This window comes from Somniosus microcephalus, unplaced genomic scaffold, assembly GCF_052327205.1.
Source record: "Somniosus microcephalus isolate GS21.2 unplaced genomic scaffold, FLI_Smic_1.0 scaffold260, whole genome shotgun sequence".
Taxonomy (NCBI): domain Eukaryota; kingdom Metazoa; phylum Chordata; class Chondrichthyes; order Squaliformes; family Somniosidae; genus Somniosus; species Somniosus microcephalus.
In genome coordinates, this window is record NW_028225447.1 from 123,604 (window position 1) to 146,495 (window position 22,892).

At 47.8% G+C, this 22,892-nt stretch overlaps 1 protein-coding gene across 3 annotated transcripts in view; it reads left to right on the forward strand.

The window, feature by feature from the left end:
* Positions 1 to 22,892, forward strand: part of LOC147081970 (discoidin domain-containing receptor 2-like) — a 254,192-nt gene that overhangs the window by 22,057 nt on the left and 209,243 nt on the right. The window lies entirely within an intron of this gene.

A 22,892-nucleotide genomic window follows, 5' to 3' on the forward strand; every position in this document is an offset into this window, starting at 1 on the left:
TCTCCCCAGAGGGAGAGTCCGGCCTCCAGTCCGGAGACGGTCCTCGCCCAGGAGGTGCGCCTCCTTGATCAAATGTCCGCGGACTCGGATCGTCGGCACACCGAGTTCATGGGGGTTGTGGCACGGTTGCCTGAGGCCATTGAGTCCCTGGCTCATAGTGTGTCCGATTTCGGGGCCTCACAGGCCAGGGGTTTCGAACAACTCGCGGCAGCACAGGCCAGGGGTCTCGAACAATTCGGGGCATCACAGGACGCGAGTCGGGCTGAATTCGGGGCATCACAGGACGCGAGTCGGGCCGAATTGAGGGCAGCGCAGGACGCGAGTCGGGCCGAATTCAGGGCAGCACAGGCAGCGAGTGGACAGTTGATCAGTGGTGCCGTGCAGTCACTGGCTGGTCTGATGCGGGCACAGACCAGGGCAGTACGGGCACTCACTGCTGCCACACTCGCTGTGTCAGGCAGGCATCGCCAGGGCACCCGCCGCGCTGCAGCAGCACAGCGGTCTGGCCTTCACCAGATTGCTGCGCTTGCTGCAGTGCCAGCCCGGCCGAGTGCCAGTGTCTCAGGCGAGCAGCGAGCGCCTGGCATCAGCCAGCTTGCCCCCATTGCTGCAGCCGCCACTGCCACTCCCCCAGCGAAGCTGCGACGAGCTGCTGGAGAGACTGATGCTGCCCAGCCACAGCTGCAGCAGTCAGCAGCCGGCCCCTCGAGGGCCAGAGCTCGTCTAGGCCGACCCCCAAGGGCATCTGCCGTCACGCAATGTGCCCCTCAGGAGCCTTCCCCCAGCCTTGCAGCACCCACAGGGCCCAGGTTGAGGCGGAGCAGCAGGTCGGCCAGGGGCCGGAAAAGCCTGGACAAGGACTCGCCCTCTCGGCACACAAAGTAGAGTGTGTTGGCAAATGTTTTTTTATATGGGGGTGGTTGTGTTGTCTATGGGGGGGGTTCTTTTGGTAAGGCCGAGGATGAAGGCCATTTGGATGGACAAGTTTTGTTATTCCTCCCCAGGTTGTGGGAGTGAGATATGTTTTTGACTGTTTTTTGGGGGTGTTGTCTGTTTTTGGGTTTCATGTGGGAAGGGCCCTGAGTTTGTTCAATAAAGCTTTTTCTTTATTCAGCTTGTCCATGTGTGATGTTTCAAGTGGTTGTTGCGTTAACCGGCTGAGGGCTTGCGGAGCGGCTGCATTCATGTGCCTTCATTGCCACAAGCCATTCCCTGACAGGGGGCCTAGAAGTGTCGTTCAATAAGCCGCTGACGGACGGCCCTTGGACCTTGTGGCTCCCTCCTGGGCTGGTACTCCTCCTCCTCCTCCTCCTCCTTCTCCTCATGGTCCTCCTGCTCGTCCTCCTGAGGTGGTGGTCCAACGTGAGGTGGCAGTGCCTGAGTCCTGCGGATAGCCAGGTTGTGCAGCATGCAGCAAACGATGACGAACTGGGAGACTCTATCCGGCGAATACTGTAGAGATCCGCCGGAGCGATCCAGGCAGCGGAACCGTTGCTTGAGGACGCCAATCGTTTGCTCTATGATGTTCCTTGTGGCTTGATGGCTTTCGTTGTATGCCTCCTCAGCAGGGGTCCTGGGCGTGCGGAGCGGGGTCATGAGCCATGTACACAAAGGATAGCCTTTGTCCCCGATAAGCCATCCTCTTGGGGGAGGTTGTGCCTGGAACATGTCAGCCACAGTAGTCTGGCGCAGGATAAATGCATCATGGCTGCTGCCTGGAAAGCGGGCATTGACAGCTAGGATGCGCTGCCTGTGGTCACACACCAGCTGTACATTGAGGGAATGGTAGCCCTTCCGGTTGCGGTAATCCTCGGCATTGTCGATAGGTGCCCGCAAAGCCACATGCGTGCAGTCAATGGCGCCCTGCACCATGGGGAAGTCAGCGATCCTCGCAAATCTGACTGCACGCTGCTCCTGCCTCTCTAGGGTCATGGGGAAGGAGATGAATTGGTGTCTCCTTGTGAAAAGGGCATCGGTGACCTGCCGGATGCAGCGATGCACGGCGAACTGGGAGATGTTAGCTATGTCCCCAGCAGCGGCTTGGAAGGAGCCGCTTGCATAAAAGTTCAGAGCCACCGTGACCTTCACTTCCACCGACAGAGACGTCCTGCACATCAGCTGTGGACGCAGATCTCTGTGAAGCAGCTGGCAGATCTCTGCAACCACCTCCCTTCTGAAGCGCAGCCTCTTAACCCACTGCGCGGCAGTCATGGTGAGATAGGACACCTGCTGGCGGTATTCCCTGAGTGGGTAAGGCCTACGTTGCCGACGCCTGATGCCCCCTCTGCGTCTAGGCATGGCTGCCCCTCTCACACAGCGTCTGCGAGCTCTTCGCACATAATGCTGGAACTGAGGGTTGGAACCCCATGCAGCCCCCATAATATACTTGCAAACAATGAAATCACAATGAGGCAAATTTCCAAGCTCTGGCCAGAAGCCAAAAATACCTCTCCTATGTTGGGCCAAATCAGTAAGGTCTCTTCCTTGGTCTCTGTCCAGAAATCCGTTGCACAAAAGTCATTGCAGCAAAATGGCTGGCCTTTATAGTTCAGTGTAAGTGCCCTTTAATTAGCGCTCCCCGAGGCCCGCAGGGCCTCTGCTGCGTTCCACTTCACAGTTCTTAACACCGCCACGCCCACATTGGGCGGGCGCGACTGAAGTTCCGGTTTCGGGCGCACAAAGGGCGTTGCACGACGAAATGACGTCATAAGTTGTGCGCGCAGCTGAGCGCGCGCAAACACTTTGCGCCGGCGCTAAATGTCTACTGAAGTTGGGCATAGGCGCAGATCGTCCTGCGCCCGGGCGCTAAGTGCCTAGCGCTCGAGATCTGCCCCCCCTAAGGCGCTAACGGCTGGCGAACGCAACTGAATTTCTAGGCCTCTGAGTCCATGAATGGACCAGCAAAATCAATATGCACCCGTTGCCATGGAGATGAGGGCCACTCCCATGGGTGTAGAGGGGCATGTATGTGGTGGTGCATTTTGGACCTTCTGTCATCCTGAGCAGCTCTTTGTCAGGTCCTCAATTTGCTGATCGATCCCCGGCCACCACACAGAAGCCCTAGCAAGGCTTTTCATTTTCACCCCTCCCAGATGACCTTCGTGAAGCTCATTGAGCACTCTCTCCCTTAACTTGGGTGGAATTACCACTCGGGATCCACACATCAAGGTCCCCTGGCATACTGACAGATGTTCTCTTCTGGATGAGAATGCTGGCAACAGTGAGTCGCCATGTGCTGGCCATCCCTTCACCTTCAAATCATATACCCGAGACAGTGTCTGGTCATTTCGGGTCTCCTTCTCTATACCAGCGTTAGTTACTGGCAAGCATTCAATTATAGTCGAATGAAATATTTCGACAGGATCCACTGCTGGTGCTTCCTCCGCAGTAGGCAGTGGCAGACGTGATAGCCCATCAGCATTTCCATGCTGTTTCGTGCCCTTATACTCGATTTCATATTGGTGCGCCCCTAGAAAAAGGGACCATCTTTGTAGCCGTTGCGCAGTCATCACCGGAACGCCCTTCTTTGGATTAAAGATGGAGACAAGTGGTTGGTGGTCAGTCAGCAAGGTGAACTTCTGCCCGTGCAGATAGCGATTGAACTTTTTCACACCCCACACTAGGCTGAGGGCCTCCCTGTCAATCTGGGTGTAGTTACGCTCGGCTGAGGTTAGTGACCGAGACGCAAAGGCTACTGGCCTCTCCGAGCCGTCTGGGAATTTGTGCGACAGCACCGCTCCAATGCCATAGGGTGATGCATCACACGCCAACCGAATTGGTAGTGCTGGGTTGAAATGAGCCAACACCTCTTTTGATGTGATCAATGCTTTGCTCTTCTGGAAAGCTCGTTTACATTCGTCACTCCACTTCCATGGTACCCCCGTTTGCAGTAGGGTGTTCAGTGGGTGTAGTATGGTAGACAAATTTGGCAAGAACTTATGGTAGTAGTTCACCAGCCCAAGTATTCTGCCCTTGCAGTGCGTTCCTATGCAGAGCTAGACACGTAGCTAACAACTTGATATCTTCCCATAAAAATCACAAGGCTTGACTTTTCTTGTAAACTTTACTGAAAGATTCTTATTGTGAAACTGAAATACAACACAGAAATGGAAGCATACATTAGTATACAAGCACATAACTGATATGTATACACAAATTTAGGTACGCCTGAGCAACACAGTACATTTGGCATGTAACTTACCAAAACACGTGGAAACACAGCTTACTGTGAATATACATTTAGCAAACTGAAAGGCATTCTCTTTAAGTTAGCCCTGTACATAGTGCATCAAAATACAGCTACAAGTTAACCAGCTAGACAGGGAGCGAGCACTTCACGGCTAGCTGTGTAAGTTGCTTACAGAGAAAAGTTACAAACTAAACATTTTCTGCAAAATATAGTGTACACTAATCATCTATAACATTCTCAAGCACTTACAGACAAATAGTGTCCAAGGCTGGAGCGTGACAAGAATATAACTTCCCAGACCATGTGTGGCTGCAGGTCTGTGATATACAGTAGTTTACATTACTGCACTTTACTGTGCTTTACTGCACTTTACTGCGCTTTACTGCACTTGCTAGGTACCAAATATCCACTAGGTGGCGGCACACAATGGAAATCGACCCAAATTACTCAAACCCCTGAATTAACTGGAAAACTAACATAAATTCCTAAAGGAAGGCAGCACACTCCCCGCTTGGTACAATTCCATTGTACCACGACAGATACAAAATAAAACCTAAAGAAAACGTCCTTTGGCTGCAAACATACTCAGAATCCTTTCTCTAGGTTTCTTCAGAAAGGAGGACTATGATCTCTGAGACTGACCTCATAAACACTTTGACAGTACCCTCCTTGACAATCTTCACCTCCACCTTGCGGACCCTCTTGTCCCTGCTCGGCAGAGTTTTGACAACCAGTCCCACTGGCCATTCATTTCTGTGTGCTTGGCTGTCTTTCAGCAAGACAACATCTCCCACTTTGACATTTGGCTTGTCTTCTGTCCATTTCCTACGGCTCTGTAGGGTGGACAAATACTCTCCTCTCCATCTCTTCCAAACAGTGTCTGCAAGACACTGGACTTGCTTCCACTGCTTCCCATGCAGCTCAGCCATGTCGAAGTTTCCAGAGGGGGCTGAAATAGCACTCATCTTTTGAGTCAGGAGCATCGCTGGGGTGAAGACTGCAGGCATGTCTGGGTCGGTGGACACCGGCACCAGGGGTCTTGCATTCATGATCGCCATGACTTCAGCCATGAGAGTGCTCAAGACGTCGTGTGTGAGCCGAGTGGGTCCCGTCCGAAGCAGCATAGCATCCAGAATACGCCTGGCAACACCGATGAGCCTCTCCCATGAACCACCCATGTGAGATGAATGCGGGGGGTTAAACACCCACGTGCATCCTTTCTTTTGGAGGTAGCTTCTTACCGCTGCATCATCCGTGTGGATGTCCAACTCCTTACAGGCACCCACGAAGTTAGTCCCTCTGTCGGAGCGGAGAAGTTTGGCTGGACCACGGATTGAGAAAAACCTCCTCAGGGCACTGATGGTTAGGAAAGCTTTGTCATCCATGGGTAGTGTTGGTTTGTCATCATCCTTGGACCTTTCAAACACTAAGCATACTAGGCTGTCTATGCTCACAGTGAGGCCTGCCTCTTCCTCACAGGCAGAGGAGGTTGACCTATGATGCTGCGTCATGCCATCGTAGTCTTCCTTTACCTGGATCCTGTTTGGGCATGGGCTGAGAAAGGATGTGCGACCGTTGTGCAACACGTTTGCTTTATATACGTTGACATCCGCTGGTTTGTGGACTGTTCCCAGGCAAACTCCACCCACGAGGACCCATCCCAGGTCAAGCCGCTGCACATAAGGAGCATTGTGGGGCCCGTTGATTTGCTCACGCACCTTGTGCACCCTTAAGATGTCTCTTCCCAAGAGCAGGAGGATTGGAGCATCCGGGTCCACAGCTGGAATCTTGTTGGCAACTGGCTGTAGGTGGGGCTGATGGCGTGCGACCTCTGGGGAAGGAATTTCCGTCCGATCATCTGGCATCATGTCACACTCAATTAAGGTGGGGAGGGGAAGCTGTAGTTTCCCATCCATGGACTCGATCATGAAGTTCCCGACTCTCCTACCCGTAGTCTCTGTTGTCCCTGAACAGGTTTTTAGCGTGTACGGAGCTGCGCTGGCCTTGACTTCAAAGAGATTGAAGAATTCTGTCTTCACTAGAGACTTGTTACTTTGCTCATCAAGCACTGCATACATCTTGATTGCCTTCTCCTTTCTCCCTGCAGGATATGCTTTAACCAAGCAGATTTTGGAGCATGAGTGTGGGCTGCTTGCATTTCCACAAACCTCTGTACACTTGGAGGTGACTGAAGAAGATGCGCTTTCGTTTTGCTCCCCGCTATCCTCTTTGTCAACCGCAGCACTCTCGGTGGTCGAAGGAGGAGGACCTGGATGCAGGGCTGCGATGTGTTTTTCACTGTTGCACTCGAAGCACTTGATTGTCGCCTTGCAGTCTTTTGCCATGTGCATAGTCGACCCACAACACCTGAAGCAGATGCGATTCTCTTTCAGGTATGATTTGCGCTCATCAATAGGCTTGCCTCTAAAGCTTCGACACTTTTTGAGTGGGTGGGGCTTCTTGTGTATTGGACACTGACGCTCTGGGTCATCCACTTTATTCCCAGCAGAACTGGATTGGTTGACTGAGGGTTCGGCTGGAACATCTGTTTTGTGCACGCTCACAGAGGCTTTGTTGCTGTACTTTGTGGGTTTCTCTGTTCTCGAAGGAGCGTAACTGCTGGAGGTGGAAAAAGTGAAACTTGGATCATTCCTCACCTTTGCCTGTTGTTGGACGAACCTGGAGAAGAGAGAGAAGGGGGGAAATGCCACTCCGTAGTCCTCCTTGTACTTGGATCCCTTAGCTATCCATTTCTCTTGAAGGTTGTAGGGGAGCTTTTCCACTATTGGGTTTACCCCACGAGCTGTATCCAAATACGAGAGGCCTGTCAGGTAACCTTCTCCCTTAGCACACTCCAGTTTGAGGAGAATGCCACCCAGTTCTCGAAGCTCGACATTATCTTTGTTGGTTAGCTTCGGAAAGTCCTCAATCTTCTTAAGCAGTGCGTGTTCAATGACTTCTGGTGTCCCATAACAGTCTTCGAGACGTTGCCAAACCAGGTTGAGGCCTGCTGTGGGATTGCGGATGTGCGCTGAGCGAATTCTCTTCGCCTGTTCTGACGACTCAGCTCCGAGCCACTTTGTCATCAAATCTAGTTCTTCTCTGGCTGACAGGTTCAAGTCCTTGGTGGTACTCAGGAAGGATGCTTTCCATGACCAATAATTTTCAGGACGGTCATCAAATTCTAGAAGACCTGAACTTAACAATTCTCGGCGGATGAGGTACCTAGCGAGGTCTTGTGCACCTTGTGGCTCGGGCGAGGACTGCTTGGCTGGATTGGGCGAGTGCTGTGGAGGTCTCCGCAGGTAAGTCTTACTTGTTTCTTCTCTTTTAAGCTCAGTGTCTCCGAAAACAGGCTGTTTGTTACTGTGGTGAGTAGCTGGTTCTGCGTCGAGATACCTGGATGTTTCCTTGAAGAACAATTTGGAGTGTTGTTGGACATACTCACTTGTACGTTGCACTGGACTGAGGGGCTGTTCTGTAACATATGGTTCATGGCTGTGCTCCCCGCCTTCGTTCTCCTCACCTTTTTCATAAGCTGCAGCTTCAGCTTCAGCGGCAGCGGCAGCTCTCTGGCTTTGGAGAATGTGGAGACTGGCGTCGAGGTCAGCTCTCTGCTTCACACTAGCTTCTTTTTCAGCGAAGGACAATTGAGCCTGGGCAGCTTTTGCCTTGGCATGTGCTTTGGCAGCTGCAGAAGCTGTCGATGATGACGGTCTGCTGGACCGCCGAGATGATCTAGAGGATGCTTTAGAGGACTGTGACTTGGCTTCATTTGCTCGAAGAGGCTCATGCTTCTCGGTTGGCTGGTCGACGTCCTCTATGGTATATTGTCTTCCTGAGCGTAGACTCATGGTAGCTGAGTGGTATCTTCTTCTGCTTGAGCCCACTGTGCTGTTGTCTTTTCACTATTCTGCCCTTGCAGCGCGTTCCTATGCAGAGCTAGACAGATAGCTAACAATTTGATATCTTCCCATAAAAATCACAAGGCTTGACTTTTCTTGTAAACTTTACTGAAAGATTCTTATTGTGAAACTGAAATACAATACAGAAATGGAAGCACACATTAGTATACAAGCACATAACTGATATGTATACACAAATTTAGGTACGCCTGAGCAACACAGTACATTTGGCATGTAACTTACCAAAACATGTGGAAACACAGCTTACTGTGAATATACATTTAGCAAACTGAAAGGCATTCTCTTTAAGTTAGCCCTGTACATAGTGCATCAAAATACAGCTACAAGTTAACCAGCTAGACAGAGAGCGAGCACTTCACGGCTAGCTGTGTAAGTTGCTTACAGAGAAAAGTTACAAACTAAACATTTTCTGCAAAATATAGTGTACACTAATCATCTATAACATTCTCAAGTACTTACAGACAAATAGTGTCCAAGGCTGGAGCTTGACAAGAATATAACTTCCCAGACCATGTGTGGCTGCAGGTCTGTGATATACAGTAGTTTACATTACTGCACTTTACTGTGCTTTACTGCACTTTACTGCACTTGCTAGGTACCAAATATCCACTAGGTGGCGGCACACAATGGAAATCGACCCAAATTACTCAAACCCCTGAATTAACTGGAAAACTAACATAAATTCCTAAAGGAAGGCAGCACACCGAGGAACGACCTCAGTTGTGACACATTTTCCGGTGCTGGAGCCTTGACTACTGCCTCAATCTTTTCAGGGGACTTATGTAACCCCTCTTTATCAATAACGTGGCCACAATACGAGATCTGCTTCTGGAAAAACTCGCATTTGTGGCGATTAGCTCGGAGCCCATATTCCTTCAATCTAGTGAGCACCTGTTCCAGGTTGGCGAGGTGATCACTGTCATTTTCGCCCGTGACCAGGATGTCGTCCAAATAACACTGGGTCCCTGGAATCCCTTGCAGGACTTGTTCCATTGCCCTTTGCCAAATAGCCGGAGCTGATGCTACCCCGAACACCAGCCGGTTGTATTGGTAGAGACCTTTATGAGTGTTAATCGTGAGTACTGTTTTGATGCTTCTTCTACCTCCATTTGCAGGTACGCCTGGGCCAGATCAATCTTAGTGAAGCGTTTCCCTCCAGATAGCGAGGCGAAAATATCTTCAATCCACGGAAGCGGATATTGTACACTGTGAAGGACTGGGTTCACTGTCACCTTAAAGTCCCCACAGATGCGAACCTTCTTTGGTTCCCCAGGCATATTACTCAATGACCTCTTCATTACAGGAACGATGGGTGTAGCCCACTCGCTCCAGTCCACTTTGGACAGTACTCCTGAACGTTCCAAACCTTCCAGCTCTGCTTTGACGGCTGGGCGGATCGCATAAGGTACCGGTCTGGCCTTAAAAAACTTTGGGCTTGCATTTTCCTCTATTTTGATCATCGCTGTTATGTCTTTTAGTGTTCCGAGTCCCTGCTGGAACACTTCTTGTGTGTCAATTAGCATTTTTGACAGTCGTCCAGGTGTGACGTCGTCACCCTTTTTGGCATCTACAGTCAGTGCTTGTATGGAATGCCAATCTAGCTGTATCTTCCGGATCCATTCACGTCCTAGTAGTGGTGGTCCTCCATCTGGCAATACATATAGGTCCATTTTTGGTGTTTCCTTGCCGTTATATGTAACGTTCACCCTTATTTTTCCTTTGGGGTAGACTTTTTGCCCCGTGTACGTCTTCAAGACAATCTTTGTATCTCTCAAGGGTATATGTGAGAATAGCCGCTTGTAGTCCCTTCGGTTTATGACTGTTAGCGCTGATCCTGTGTCCAATTCCATTTTCACTTGGACTCCTGCTATCTTGAGCGTGACCCAGATAGTTTGGTGATCCTCCGTTTTGATCATATTATGTAGTTTCAGACAACCCAGCTCCTTGCTTCTGGAGTATGTATCACTCTTCTGTTCGTCTGAACTACTCTCTGTCACCTTATGTACCTTCTTGTACTTCTCCTGTGGAGATTTCGTGCTGCTGGTTTTCTTTCCCGACCTGCAGACTCTTGCTATGTGTCCTACTTTTCCACACTGTCTGCACACTTTGTCCTTGAACCAGCAATCCTTATGGTCGTGTGTTGTTCTGCCGCAGCGATAGCACTTCACTGTTCCGTATGACATTTCATTTGTGCCATATTCTTGCGGTCTCCGTTGTATCTCTGCAGCGCCCCGTGCTGCTGCTTCGTGTGATACTGCAATGCTGAAAGCCTTGTCCAGTGTAAGATCCTTTTCTGATAGAAGCCGTTTCTGGGTTCCTTCACTTTGAAGCCCACACACAAACTTGTCCCTTAAAGTATCTGCTAGTCCCATTCCAAACTGGCAGTGTTTCGATAGCTTGCGCAGTTCCGTTAAATACTCAGCATTACTTTCATCTTTATGCTGGTTCCTTTTGTGAAACTTAAATCTTTCTGCTATCAGCAGCAGTGTGGGTTTTAAGTGGTCCTGTAGGATTGACACTATGTTTTCAAAATCCTTTTCTACTGGCTTCTCTGGGGTTACTAGGTTTCGTAGTAAGCCATACATTTTTGCACCCATTGAATTCAACAATACCAGCGCTTTCTTGTCATCTGGCACTTCATTCGCCTTGCAGTATACTTCTATGCGTTCGACATATGTCGTCCAATCTTCGACTTCATTGTCGAACGCTGTGATACTGCCACTCTTCGGCATTTTTGGGTGTGGTTAGACTGGTTTAAAATGGCATCTCCCGTGCTTTCCTTTCTTCCCCGCTGCGGCTTAAAATGGCGTCTCCCGCGCTTTCCTTTCTCCCCCGCTGCGGCTTAAAATGGCGTCTCCCGCGCTGTTGCCAACGCCGCTCTTGGCGGTCCTCGTGGCAAATGGCGACGCCCTGTGTGTTTCATGCGCTGCTGCTAATGCCGCTCTCTGCGGTCCTCGTGGCAATGGCAGCACCTCGCATTTTCCTGCGTGCCTCTCTCCCCCATTGACGCTGCTCGGCCCTTGAACACCGGCTGCGCTCTGCTCTCTCTCGTCTCTCTCCCCCCTTGACGCCGCTCGGTCCTGAACACCGGCTGCGCCCTGTGCGTTCTGCCCTCTCTCTCTCCCCCGTCGACGCTGCTCGGCCTTTTTCTGTGCCGCTCGGTTGGCTCTAGCCGCCGCTGTCCGGGAAGGGTCTGCGCAGTACCTGTTGCCAGCCCGTTTCGCTGGACCACCGTGACTGGAAAGCCAAGCCTGGCTCTCGACAGCCTCCCCTGCGATGCTCAAATCTCCGCTGGATGACTGGGCGGTTGCCCGTGGTCGACCCCCGTGCTTCTGGACTCGACCTCCTTCCACTGTTCTCCAGGAGCGAATCCCTGGGAGGTGATGCAGAGTTGCAGGTAGGTTCGAATCTGCTCGTCGCCAAAGTTATGCCCGTGTATCTTGATGTTGTGTCCTTCAATAATTAGACAACAAGACTGCAGGGAATGATTCAACAGGTGTTTACTGAATGAGGGTTACTCTAGAACTAAGTGTACAGATCACTACTCAGGGTTTATATACAGGTGTGGTCACTGCCGGTACTACAGTATACAGGAGCTGTAAAAAGTAGTTCTCTCCCTTAAGGTATATATACATTACAGTATCTGTTCCCTGTTGGCCTGTACTGTATCTGTTCCCTGTTGGCCTGTGCAGTACCTGTTCCATGTTGGCCTGTACAATATCTGTTCCCTGTTGGCCTGTGCAGTATCTGTTCCATTTTAGCTTGTACAGTATCTGTTCCCTGTTGGCCTGTGCAGTATCTGTTCCCTGTTGGCCTGTACAATATCTGTTCCCTGTTGGCCTGTGCAGTATCTGTTCCATTTTAGCTTGTACAGTAACTGTTCCCTATTGGCCTGTACTGTATCTGTTCCCTATTGGCCTGCACAGTATTCCCTATTGGCCTGTGCAGTATCTGTTCCATTTTAGCTTGTACAGTATCTGTGCCATGTTGGCCTGTACAGTATCTGTGCCATGGCCTGTACAGTATCTGTGCCATGGTGGCCTGTACAGTATCTGTGCCATGGTGGCCTGTACAGTATCTATTCCCTATTGGCCTGTACTGTATCTGTTCCATTTTAGCTTGTACAGTATCTGTGCCATGTTGGCCTGTACTGTATCTGTTCCCTGTTGGCCTGTACAGTATCTGTGCCATGTTGGCCTGTACAGTATCTGTCTTATGATGGCCCATTCTGTATCTCTCCCGGTAATCTTTTACATGTAACCAGCTGCAGCATGGGGAAATAATTCACTTGTAGCAGTTTAAGTTCTACTTTTAATGCACTTTGAATACATTTGACAAGCCAAAGTGACAGCATATGTTTTAATTAAGCAATAGACAATTTGTCATGATTTGAGGAGTAGGAGAGGTGACCAAAAGCTTGGTCAATATGGTGCGTTTTAAGAAGATTTTCAAGGTCGGAATCCAGTTTGTAAACATTGCATTTCTGAAATGGAACACTGCTGTGAAAATTTCAATATTTTCACAATAAACAAAATGAGAAAAATCTCTTTAAAGAGGAAGTTTCTTTAACTCCTATATGTAGAACAGGAAAAAGTGCGTGGTGAGTGTTACAGCTTTAATAAGTGTCCCAGTATTAAGCATTGCCTTTGTTAATACTAATCCAAGGCTGTAAAGTTAGTAAAAAATGTTATTCCAGATCAATTACACCTGTTGATCATTCCCGAGCAATAACACTGTTTTTGTCATTCCCAGCTGGTAACAATTTTCTTCTGTTGGCAATTACCCCCGTGTCATGATATTTATCATTTTAGAAGATGACACAAGGTCTGTTGCTCTGAATTATAGAACGAATTAGAGTAAGGACAGATAGCTGAGTTTATAAAGACATTGGTGCCAGCAAATGATGGATAGTCAGACAGCTGGTAAGGAGCCAAGATAAGATTAGAACAATCCATGTTTACCACAGGAAAGTAAGAGTATAATATGAGGCGAGTGATAATGGCAGATCACTCTATTATAAGATATGTGGAGGTTGTGACTTGCTAGTCATAACAATCCCATAGTTACATGCTACCAAGAAGAATGATTTTATGGAGTATGTAGGTCGTATTTTGAAGGAAGCATGGAACGAGGCAATGCTAGTTTTGCATATTTGCTGCTCACAGTCTACCATTCCCATTCTAATGTCACTGGAATGGAATTTCATTTACATTTACCTATATCAGACAATTAGAACATTTAGCATAACATCAGCATTAGTGCAAGAGTAGATTGGAGGCATGACCAGTAGTGGAGATAAATAGTAAGAAGTCCATTTTTGATGGGTAATACTCATCGACAGCTCAGGATAGGACCAAAAATTTAAAAATAAAGTGAGAGCTACATACTGGAACAAGGCAGAGACTAACCTGACGAAGAGACAACAGGCAGTATGTGGTAAAGAAGCTGAATAGGTTGTAACTTTGTATGTCTACTCTCCATCTATTCCTAGAATCAGCATGTGTATATTTAACTGAGTATAAAAAGGTCAGAATTTAGGCCTTGCTTGGCCAGAGAATTCTATCTATACGCTGCTCTATCAGGGCAACATCACTTAAAGGGTAAATTGCCAGCAAATTGTCATATTGTAAGAGAACTGAATGACCACCTACCTGCGTGCTTGTGTGATCATGAACTACTTTGGTTTTTACAACTGTGTTCTGCATTTTATTTGAACCAGGGGCAAAGGTTTTATTGCATACGTAAGGTTTTCGCTACATTCCTGTCACTTGTAAGAGTTTGTTGCTCCTGTGTAATAAATTCTACTCTCTAGATTTTTGCTAGGAGCTATACAGGTCATTCTAAAGGTGACTCCTATTTCTATTGAATCTAAAAGCAGATCCTTAGCATGTCGGCTTTTTGTTGAGGAGCTAAATGAACAGATTAAACACATTTCGACTTACTCATTGTAGCAGATGACTCATTTCTGGACTTCAACAAGCACAGACTGGCGCTTTGAAATTTTTACTTGTGTTCATTAATCCATTAAAAAAAAAATGAATCTGCAGATTAGTGCTAAACATAGGTTAATAATCTGTATGTGGTTTGTATCAATAGTGCACTGCCTACTCATATCTACTTTATCATTAAAATTATTGAACAAAGGAATATATGACCAAAAGATGTGCTCAGCGCATTAAAAATGCTGTAAAATATAGTTTCCTAATTAAACTAATGACATCTGCTGAAGTAGATTCTACAATAAGGCCCCAAAAATCCTTGGTTTAGGGAGGGTAAAAAAGAAGATTTGTGTTTGGGGTGGTGGTAAAGAATTTAGGGTGAAAACCATTCCACTAGGATTCCGCCCTTCCAAAGTGGCCCTTTAAATCCCAGGAAGGAGCCATCTACTGCCCACCCCGTCACATCTGTGGGCTATGTTTGGGGCAATTCCCAGGCTACCCAGGGAAATTCCATCCTTATGTGAGTGAGAGCTGGCATGAGCTCCCCTGATGCCCTTATGAAGGCTCTAAACCTCTACTAGAGCGAGGTAACCAGTCCCGTTACCTTCCCCGAGAAGCCTGATGGCTCCATTGGAAGCACAAGGTAAAAAAGGGAAGGTTTTCATTGCGCTGCTGGGATCTCCTCTCCAACATTCCAATTGATGGTTTGGGGCAGGAACCAAGGATGTGTCCTTGCCTGTCCCAGCATTGCAAGTGTCACAAGTTGTATAAAAATTATAAGGCACATTTGGCAGCGAAGTGTTCTCCATTTTCCTTTTCAAGAGTTGTCCATGGTGTCTGATTTTAACACCACACAACCAGAATTAGAAATTTTTGTTTTCACATCATATCACACGATGTAATATGGTAATTAAAACTTATTCTTAAAGTAATGCTGTAGGCTCCCAACATTGGTAATCACTGGAATTGTAACATCGATGTTACTGATTTTTGTATAACTTTATTGTATTATTTGGGTTTTATCTGCATCCAGCAGAAGTATGCCAAAACTGACCTAGTTTGTAGAAGGTACATCTGTCCCTATGCAGTATTTCACAGGCTCAGTGTCCCCATGCCATCACTACTGCATTGTTACCCTTTCTGAAGTTACAGCTAGTTCCTTTCTGAACGCTGTCATAACCCTGTACAAGGAAACCTCCAATTCAAATATGATGGGCATCAAAAGTTGCTAAAAGAATCGCTGTGGGAAATTAAAGAAGGAAGAGGAAAACTCGTGTAAAAATTATCAGCTATATTTTCTTTTGCATGTTAGTTTTTTTTCCAGGAAAAGTAGAAGTAAATAATAAGATGGGTACAAAGCAAGTTGCCCTTTATCTCCATCTTACTCTTTCTCAAGTCAGGAAACTTCTTTTGAACCTCCTCCCAGGTATTTATAATAGTCAACCCCAAACTTGCTTGGTCTGTAATGTATTGCCTTGCTTCTTGTACCTAATGCCTCGGGTAAGTATGACTTGCCCCTGTGACTCTAAAAGTTCATTGTATATTTTTATAAAATGCTGTCTAGCAAAAACCTCCAGGTCCCGATCAGTGAAACAGGCTTTTCATTGGGTCATTCTTTTTAAGAGTTCTCCACATGCCACAGCTGGAAGAATGAAATGTCTGTTACTTAAATAACAACCTAGCAACTTGAGATGTGTGAAAGAAACATTATTACAGGTGTGGCATGATTGGCTGGTTCTCATTTGGCAGCAAAACCACACAAGCTTGCCATGTTGATTTTCTTTAGTTAAGCTCTACTATGTAAGCCCATTATTCACAAAAGAGGAAAATAAGGCCCAATGAAAAATAAAATAATTCAAGTATAGGTAATTCCTTGCAAATGTGCAAAGCAGTTTCAATAGAGTCCCGCGATGCCACAAGAGATGAATGCGGTCAATGTTAGCAAGAATGCTGAGATGTGGTTTGGTCGAGGCATCGTAACCTGGCTACTGGTATCTCACATGGCCACTGGGGCCACATCTCATTGCCCATTCAGTACAAGCCACTACTTTGTGAGTACATCCATTTGAAATGAATGGGGAATCAGCTGACTGCTGTTCCTTGCTGAGTTAATCTATAAAATTAACTCAAGGGGTCATACAGAACAAACAAAGCGTGACTCGCGACTGAATACTCAGAAGCACGGACCATGACTTGATTTCATGTTGAGTTCTTTAGGGATGGGCAACACAAGATAGTGGGCCAAAAATTGCCGGAAAATTAACACCAACTTCACAACGCCCGCCATTATTAGTACGTAAAAAACCCAGCAACTTGTGGTGAGGAAAAGATGCCCTGTGAGTTGTGAATCGTCACAAGTTATTGAATGATTTGTGCCACTCCGCCATTCGCCTTGCAAAAACAGGAGCTCATCTTCAACCTCTCCATGAGTTTCAAGAAATTGCTGTATTTGCGCCGTAAATACGAATGAATCTCGCCGCAGATATTTAGGGCTGCTTTTTCATGTTGTAAGGACACCGTCAAAGACGTGATTTATGGTCCTGACATGAAACTTAACTTTTCTGGCCTAGAAAGGGAACAATTGAAACGGTGGAGTCTCATTCCTGCATGTGGGAAATTGTTCCAAGAGGTTTTATACATTTTAAATTTTACATTTATAATTTGTTTTCTTATCTTTTCTTTCTGTCTCTTTTTCCCTCTCTCTTAATCCCATCTTTCTTTCCCTCTCTTTATTTCTCTTTCTGTACCTGATTTGACTTTAATTCATCCCATTTCCTTCTCCGTTGTTTGGTTAAGGAGTTAGACTAGTGGACTCCTCCTTTAAGACGGTCCTTAAAACCTACCTTTTTGACCAAGTTTTTGCTCACCTGTCCTAATGTCTCCTCCTTTGCATCGGTGTCAATTTTTTGTCTGTTTACGCTCCTGTGAAGCACCTTGGGACATTTGACTATGTTAAAGGTGCTATATAAAAACAAGTTGTTGTTGTTGAGTGCTGCATTATCAGAGGTGCTGTCTTTCAGATGAGATGTTAAACCAAGGCCCAAGAGCAGGGGAGTTCTCCTGATGACCTGGCCAACATTTATCTCTTGCTTTCTTTCCTTCCCTCCTTCCTTCCCTCCTTCCTTCCCTCCTTCCTTCCTTCCTTCCCTCCTTCCTTCCTTCCTTCCCTCCTTCCTTCCTTCCTTCCTTCCCTCCTTTCTTCCCTCCTTCCTTCCTTCCCGCCTTCCCTCCTTCCTTCCTTCCCGCCTTCCCTCCTTCCTTCCTTCCCTCCTTTCTGCCCTCCTTCCTTCCTTCCCTCCCTCCCTCCCTCCATTGGTAGCAACCTTGCCTCTGAGTCAGAAGGTTGTGGGTTCAAGTCCCACTCCAGAGACTTGAGCACATAATCTAGGCTGACACTCCAGTGCAGTGCTGAGGGAGTGCTGCACTGTCGGAGGTACCGTCTTTCAGATGAGACATTAAACCGAGGCCCCGTCTGCTCTCTCAGGTGGATGTAAAAGATCCCATGGCACTATTTCAAAGAAGAGCAGGGGAGTTCTCCCCAGTGTCCTGACCAATATTCATCCCTCAACCAACATCACTAAAACAGATTATCCAGTCATTATCTCATTGCTGTTTGTGGAAGCTTGCCGTGCGCAAATTGGCTGCTGCGTTTCCTACATTACAACAGTGGCTACACTTCAAATAGTACTTCATTGGCTGTAAAGCGCTTTGGGACGTCCGGTGGCCGTGAAAGGCGCTATATAAATGCAAGTCTTTCTTTCTTTTTCTTTCTTTCTCTAAATTCCTGTACAAACATATTTTTGGACAATGTGGGCAAGATGCCACGTCAAAGTTAGTAATCTAAATGTTGTCTTACCTTTTTTTAATTGTTCACTACTGTAAAGCTCATGTTTGTTTAACTTATCTGTGTTTGTGTCCATGTGCACCTGTTTCTATAATGGCTTCACTACTTGGTATTTAACTCCCCCCATCCACAACCCTGCTTTAAATAGTCAAATATATACTTCCTTCTGTTGTTGTGGCAGCTGGAAGTTCTTAGTGAGAGATGCTGATTGGTAAATTCAGCCAGAGCTCAGCACCCAGGGAAAGAAACCACACCAGAGCTCCAATGTTGGATGTTTTACTCCCAACCACAAAAGGGAAGAAAAAGCCAACATAAACAGAATGATTTGGATGCTTCAAAAACAAAGGCCTTTGCAAAAGTTGCGTCGACATGTCTGGTTTCTGGTCTGTGAGGTACTGTTGGTTTAATGAAAGCTTCTTAAAAGCACATTTTAAAATAACTTGGCTCCTTGTCTATTGGGAATTAATTTCCATCAGATCAGCTCTGTTGTGAATCATGAAGGTCAGTGATTCCCTTCTCTTCTTATAACATCTGACCTCCCCTGCCACATTGAGCATAATCTATTATATGCCAAATCCTTATTATATGAACTGTATCTTCTTTTTGACCCATTCCTCAATCACTACATGTTATGCAAAAATATAACCATGATGATAATTTAAAACAAGCTGGGGGTGAAATTGGATTTGGGTGGAGAAGCAAAACAGGCAGAATCGCTTTTGCCTCCCGCGATGGGACACGTCCGATACAGAGTTCTGCTGAAGTCAATGGAACTGAATATCGCGCGGGGCGTGTAATGGGTGACTGTTGCGATACTGCTGGTATTGCATCGCTGTCCATGTCCAATATCACCCCACTCTTTCTCAACCAGCCAAGTCTTCCACTGTCCCCATGAAAGTACCCACCGATCTTGCAGTCCATTGATGCTACTGTCTCACAACACCAGTTTCTTTTCCCCTGTATGTGGATTTCAAAATTGCATTCTTTGCTTCTTAATATCTTGGTCACTTCAGATATATTCGGGCAATTTCAGCACCACAACCTCCAGAGTGGTAACTCTTTTTGTGTGGGATGGACTTAGCTAGCATGTAAGTTTTGACAAAAGGTCATTGACCTGAAACGTTAACTCTGTTTCTCACTCCATGAATGCTGCCTGGCCTGTGGAGTTTTCCCAGTGTTTTCTGTTGTTATTTTGGATTTCCAGCATCCACAGTATTTTGCTATCGTATTAGCTAGCATGTATGTGGAAATTAAATTATAGGTCGGTTGTTTTTGAAATAATGAAAAACTTTTTCAGATCGACCTAAATATATTGCTACGGCTGTTTGGCAATACCATTTCTTCGAACTCATTGGAATATTGCAACATTTACTATTTTTCTCTGAAATTGCTTCCGTAAACCACTCTCACTTCACCTCCATCTCCTCCTTTAAGACCCTCCTTAATAACCAATTATTTGATCAAGCTTTTAGTCACCCCTCCTAACATCTTGGCTTGGAGTCTTATTTTTGTTTCATTACGCTTCTGTGAAGCAGCTTGAGATGGGTTTTTTTCTACATTAAAGATGCTATATATATGCAAGGTGTTCCCATAATAACCATTCAGGCTCTAATTTAGTATCTTAAAATGACAGACGATCTGCCAATATTTACCGACGAGCTGCATTACAGTCTAACCAATTTCAGCCAGTGACGAGGTCCACAGGTAACTCAGGGAGGGAGCAAAGACGATCAGGAGGGGAGTGAGGGTGGGCTCGTAGCAGCTTGAAGTTGTTTTGTGGAGCCAGGAGGAGCGCTCCTGCGCAGTTTCTGGCCCTTTTTTTTGAGCGGCCTCCAGCGGTCCTTTTAAGGAGCACTGGTTTGGCAGCTCAAGATCCAGAAATACTAGTCAGAGCTTGCACATCTCAAGCTCCGACTAATCTAAACAAATTCAGGAATCCGGGTCTGAAAAAAGCCTTATTTCAATATTGAAATGAGTTTTGTGCTCATTTCGGTCAGCTGCCAGGGCCACCTAAAGAATTACCATGACCAATTTAGCAGCGGCCCGAGCGCCTGTGCAAATCGGGTGCTGGCCTCTGCCCTGCTAAATTGGTTATCGTTGCACTCATTTTAAGTCCGTAAAATGGGGGCAGCGATGTTGAATATAGGCCCCAGTCATTTTTAGAGGGGCTGTTGTAAGACGTTTAAATTCACCCTTGTCCTTTAACCGTCCAACAATTTCCAAAGTTCAGACCCATCGAACAGACAACACAAAACACAAGGATTCGAGAATAACTTTCTTTTTACTTAAAATCCGCAAGAGGGTACAAGTAAGCTCACACAAAATTGTTGCATATAATACTCCTGATTATATCTAAGCATACACAGGTTTATTCCCTTACTTTAAGATCAAGCGATAATAAGCCAACACTACATACGTACTAACACTAGCGAGTGGTCAGTTCGGCGATGGCTAGACGTACGACTAACTGGCAACTGACCAGGTCACCTCCCCCGACTGCAACAGCCCCGAGGGTCTTAAAACAGCATCTCTTATACCCTAAAAACACTGGGCAGGCTCCTCAATGCGTATGTGTCCCAAACTGTGTGACAAATGGTCGGCAGTTGTTTTCCTCTTCTTATCAGTGGGCCCCAAAGCCCTTCACACCATTTGCCTGAAGATGTTCCTGTCTTTGTAATGCCCAACCGTTTGTTCCTGCTCAGGGTCTGTCGCTTCCATATCTGATTAACAGCTTTCGTACAAAGTTCCCACAGGAACCAACCTCTCAACCTCCCGAAGCATGTTGGGATATTAAATATGGTCAACTTTTTAAGTTTGGTCAAGTTATAGCAAATTCTTACAGCACAGGGCTTATTCTTACACTGTCCTGTTAATCTGACAGCCTAGCTGGTATAATTAGATTGGAATTTCAAAAAGCTCTTTCCATCAAGACTCAGAACTGAGTTGTTTTTATTGTCTTTTTTTTCTTCTTTTTCTTCCTCCCCACCAACTACATTTGTTGACAGGTATGAAGGAAACGTGAGTCCCATGAGTGCTCGTGTTCTATATGTGCAGTTTGAAAGTCGAGTAACACAACTTCAGTATTGCCTTCTAGTTTGTACCTGTATAAAGGGTACTGTTATACATTCTGGTCTACATAGACTGTCATTGTATAGCTTCTCTTTCCTTACTATTGCTGCACCTGTTAAACTAACACCGAGTTCCTCAATATGATTTGGCATTTACCCTCAACACATTTTGACCTCATTAAATATGTTGGGCACACTTCACAGCTAATGCTATATTGATCTTTGGGCTTTGGTCAAATAGAATACATTGGTCTAATCAGCTGCTAAGACTTGCTCAAAATTCATCCCATGCTTCTGGCCTGTACTTCACTGATAGTCGTCCACTGTGATTATGAGAGTGTCTCAGAGGGGGAAGAGAGAGGGGGATCGGAGGGAGAGAGAGAGGGGATCAGAGTGGGAGAGAGTAAGGGAATTAGAGGGGGAAGAGAGAGAGGGGATCAGAGTGGGAGAGAGGGGAGTATCGGAGGGGGAATGAGCGGGGGGATTGGAGGGGGAGAGAGAGAGGAGATTGGAGGGGAGAGAGAGGGGATCGGAGGGGAGAGCGAGGGGATTGAGGGGGAAGAGAGAGGGGATTGGAGGGGGAGAGCGAGGGGATTGGAGGGGGAGAGAGAGAGGGAATTGGAGGGGGGGAGCAAGGGGATTGGAGGGGGAGAGAGAGAGAGGGGATTGGAGGGGGGGAGCAAGGGGATTGGAGGGGGAGAGAGAGAGGGGATTGGAGGGGGGGAGCAAGGGGATTGGAGGGGGAGAGAGAGAGGGGATTGGAGGGGGGAGAGCAAGGGGATTGGAGGGGGAAGAGAGAGAGGGGATTGGAGGGGGAGGGAGAGAGGGGATTGGAGGGGGAGAGAGCGAGGGGATTGGAGGGGGAGGGAGAGAGGGGATTGGAGGGGGAGAGAGCGAGGGGATTGGAGGGGGAGAGAGGGGGGATTGGAGGGGGAGAGAGAGAGGGGATTGGAGGGGGGAGAGCAAGGGGATTGGAGGGGGAGAGAGAGAGGGGATTGGAGGGGGAAGAGAGAGAGGGGATTGGAGGGGGAGGGAGAGAGGGGATTGGAGGGGGAGAGAGAGAGGGGATTGGAGGGGGAGAGAGAGAGGGGATTGGAGGGGGAAGAGAGAGAGGGGATTGGAGGGGGAGGGAGAGAGGGGATTGGAGGGGGAGAGAGAGAGGGGATTGGAGGGGGAGAGAGAAGGGGGCAGGAGGAGAGAGAGAGGGGATCTCGGGGAGGGAGAGGGGATCAGATGGGGAGAGAGAGAGGGGATTGGAGGGGGAGAGAGAGAGGGGATTGGAGGGGGAAGAGAGAGAGGGGATTGGAGGGGGAGGGAGAGAGGGGATTGGAGGGGGAGAGAGAGAGGGGATTGGAGGGGGAGGGAGAGAGGGGATTGGAGGGGGAGAGAGAGAGGGGATTGGAGGGGGGAGAGCAAGGGGATTGGAGGGGGAAGAGAGAGAGGGGATTGGAGGGGGAGGGAGAGGGGATTGGAGGGGGAGAGAGCGAGGGGATTGGAGGGGGAGAGAGAGAGGGGATTGGAGGGGGAGGGAGAGAGGGGATTGGAGGGGGAGAGAGCGAGGGGATTGGAGGGGGAGAGAGAGGGGATTGGAGGGGGAGAGAGAAGGGGGCAGGAGGAGAGAGAGAGGGGATCTCGGGGAGAGAGAGGGGATCAGATGGGGAGAGAGAGAGGGGATTGGAGGGGGAAGAGAGAGAGGGGATTGGAGGGGGAGGGAGAGAGGGGATTGGAGGGGGAGGGAGAGAGGGGATTGGAGGGGGAGAGAGAGAGGGGATTGGAGGGGGAGGGAGAGAGGGGATTGGAGGGGGAGAGAGCGAGGGGATTGGAGGGGGAGAGAGCGAGGGGATTGGAGGGGGAGAGAGAGAGGGGATTGGAGGGGGAGAGAGCGGGGGATTGGAGGGGGAGAGAGAGAGGGGATTGGCGGGGGAG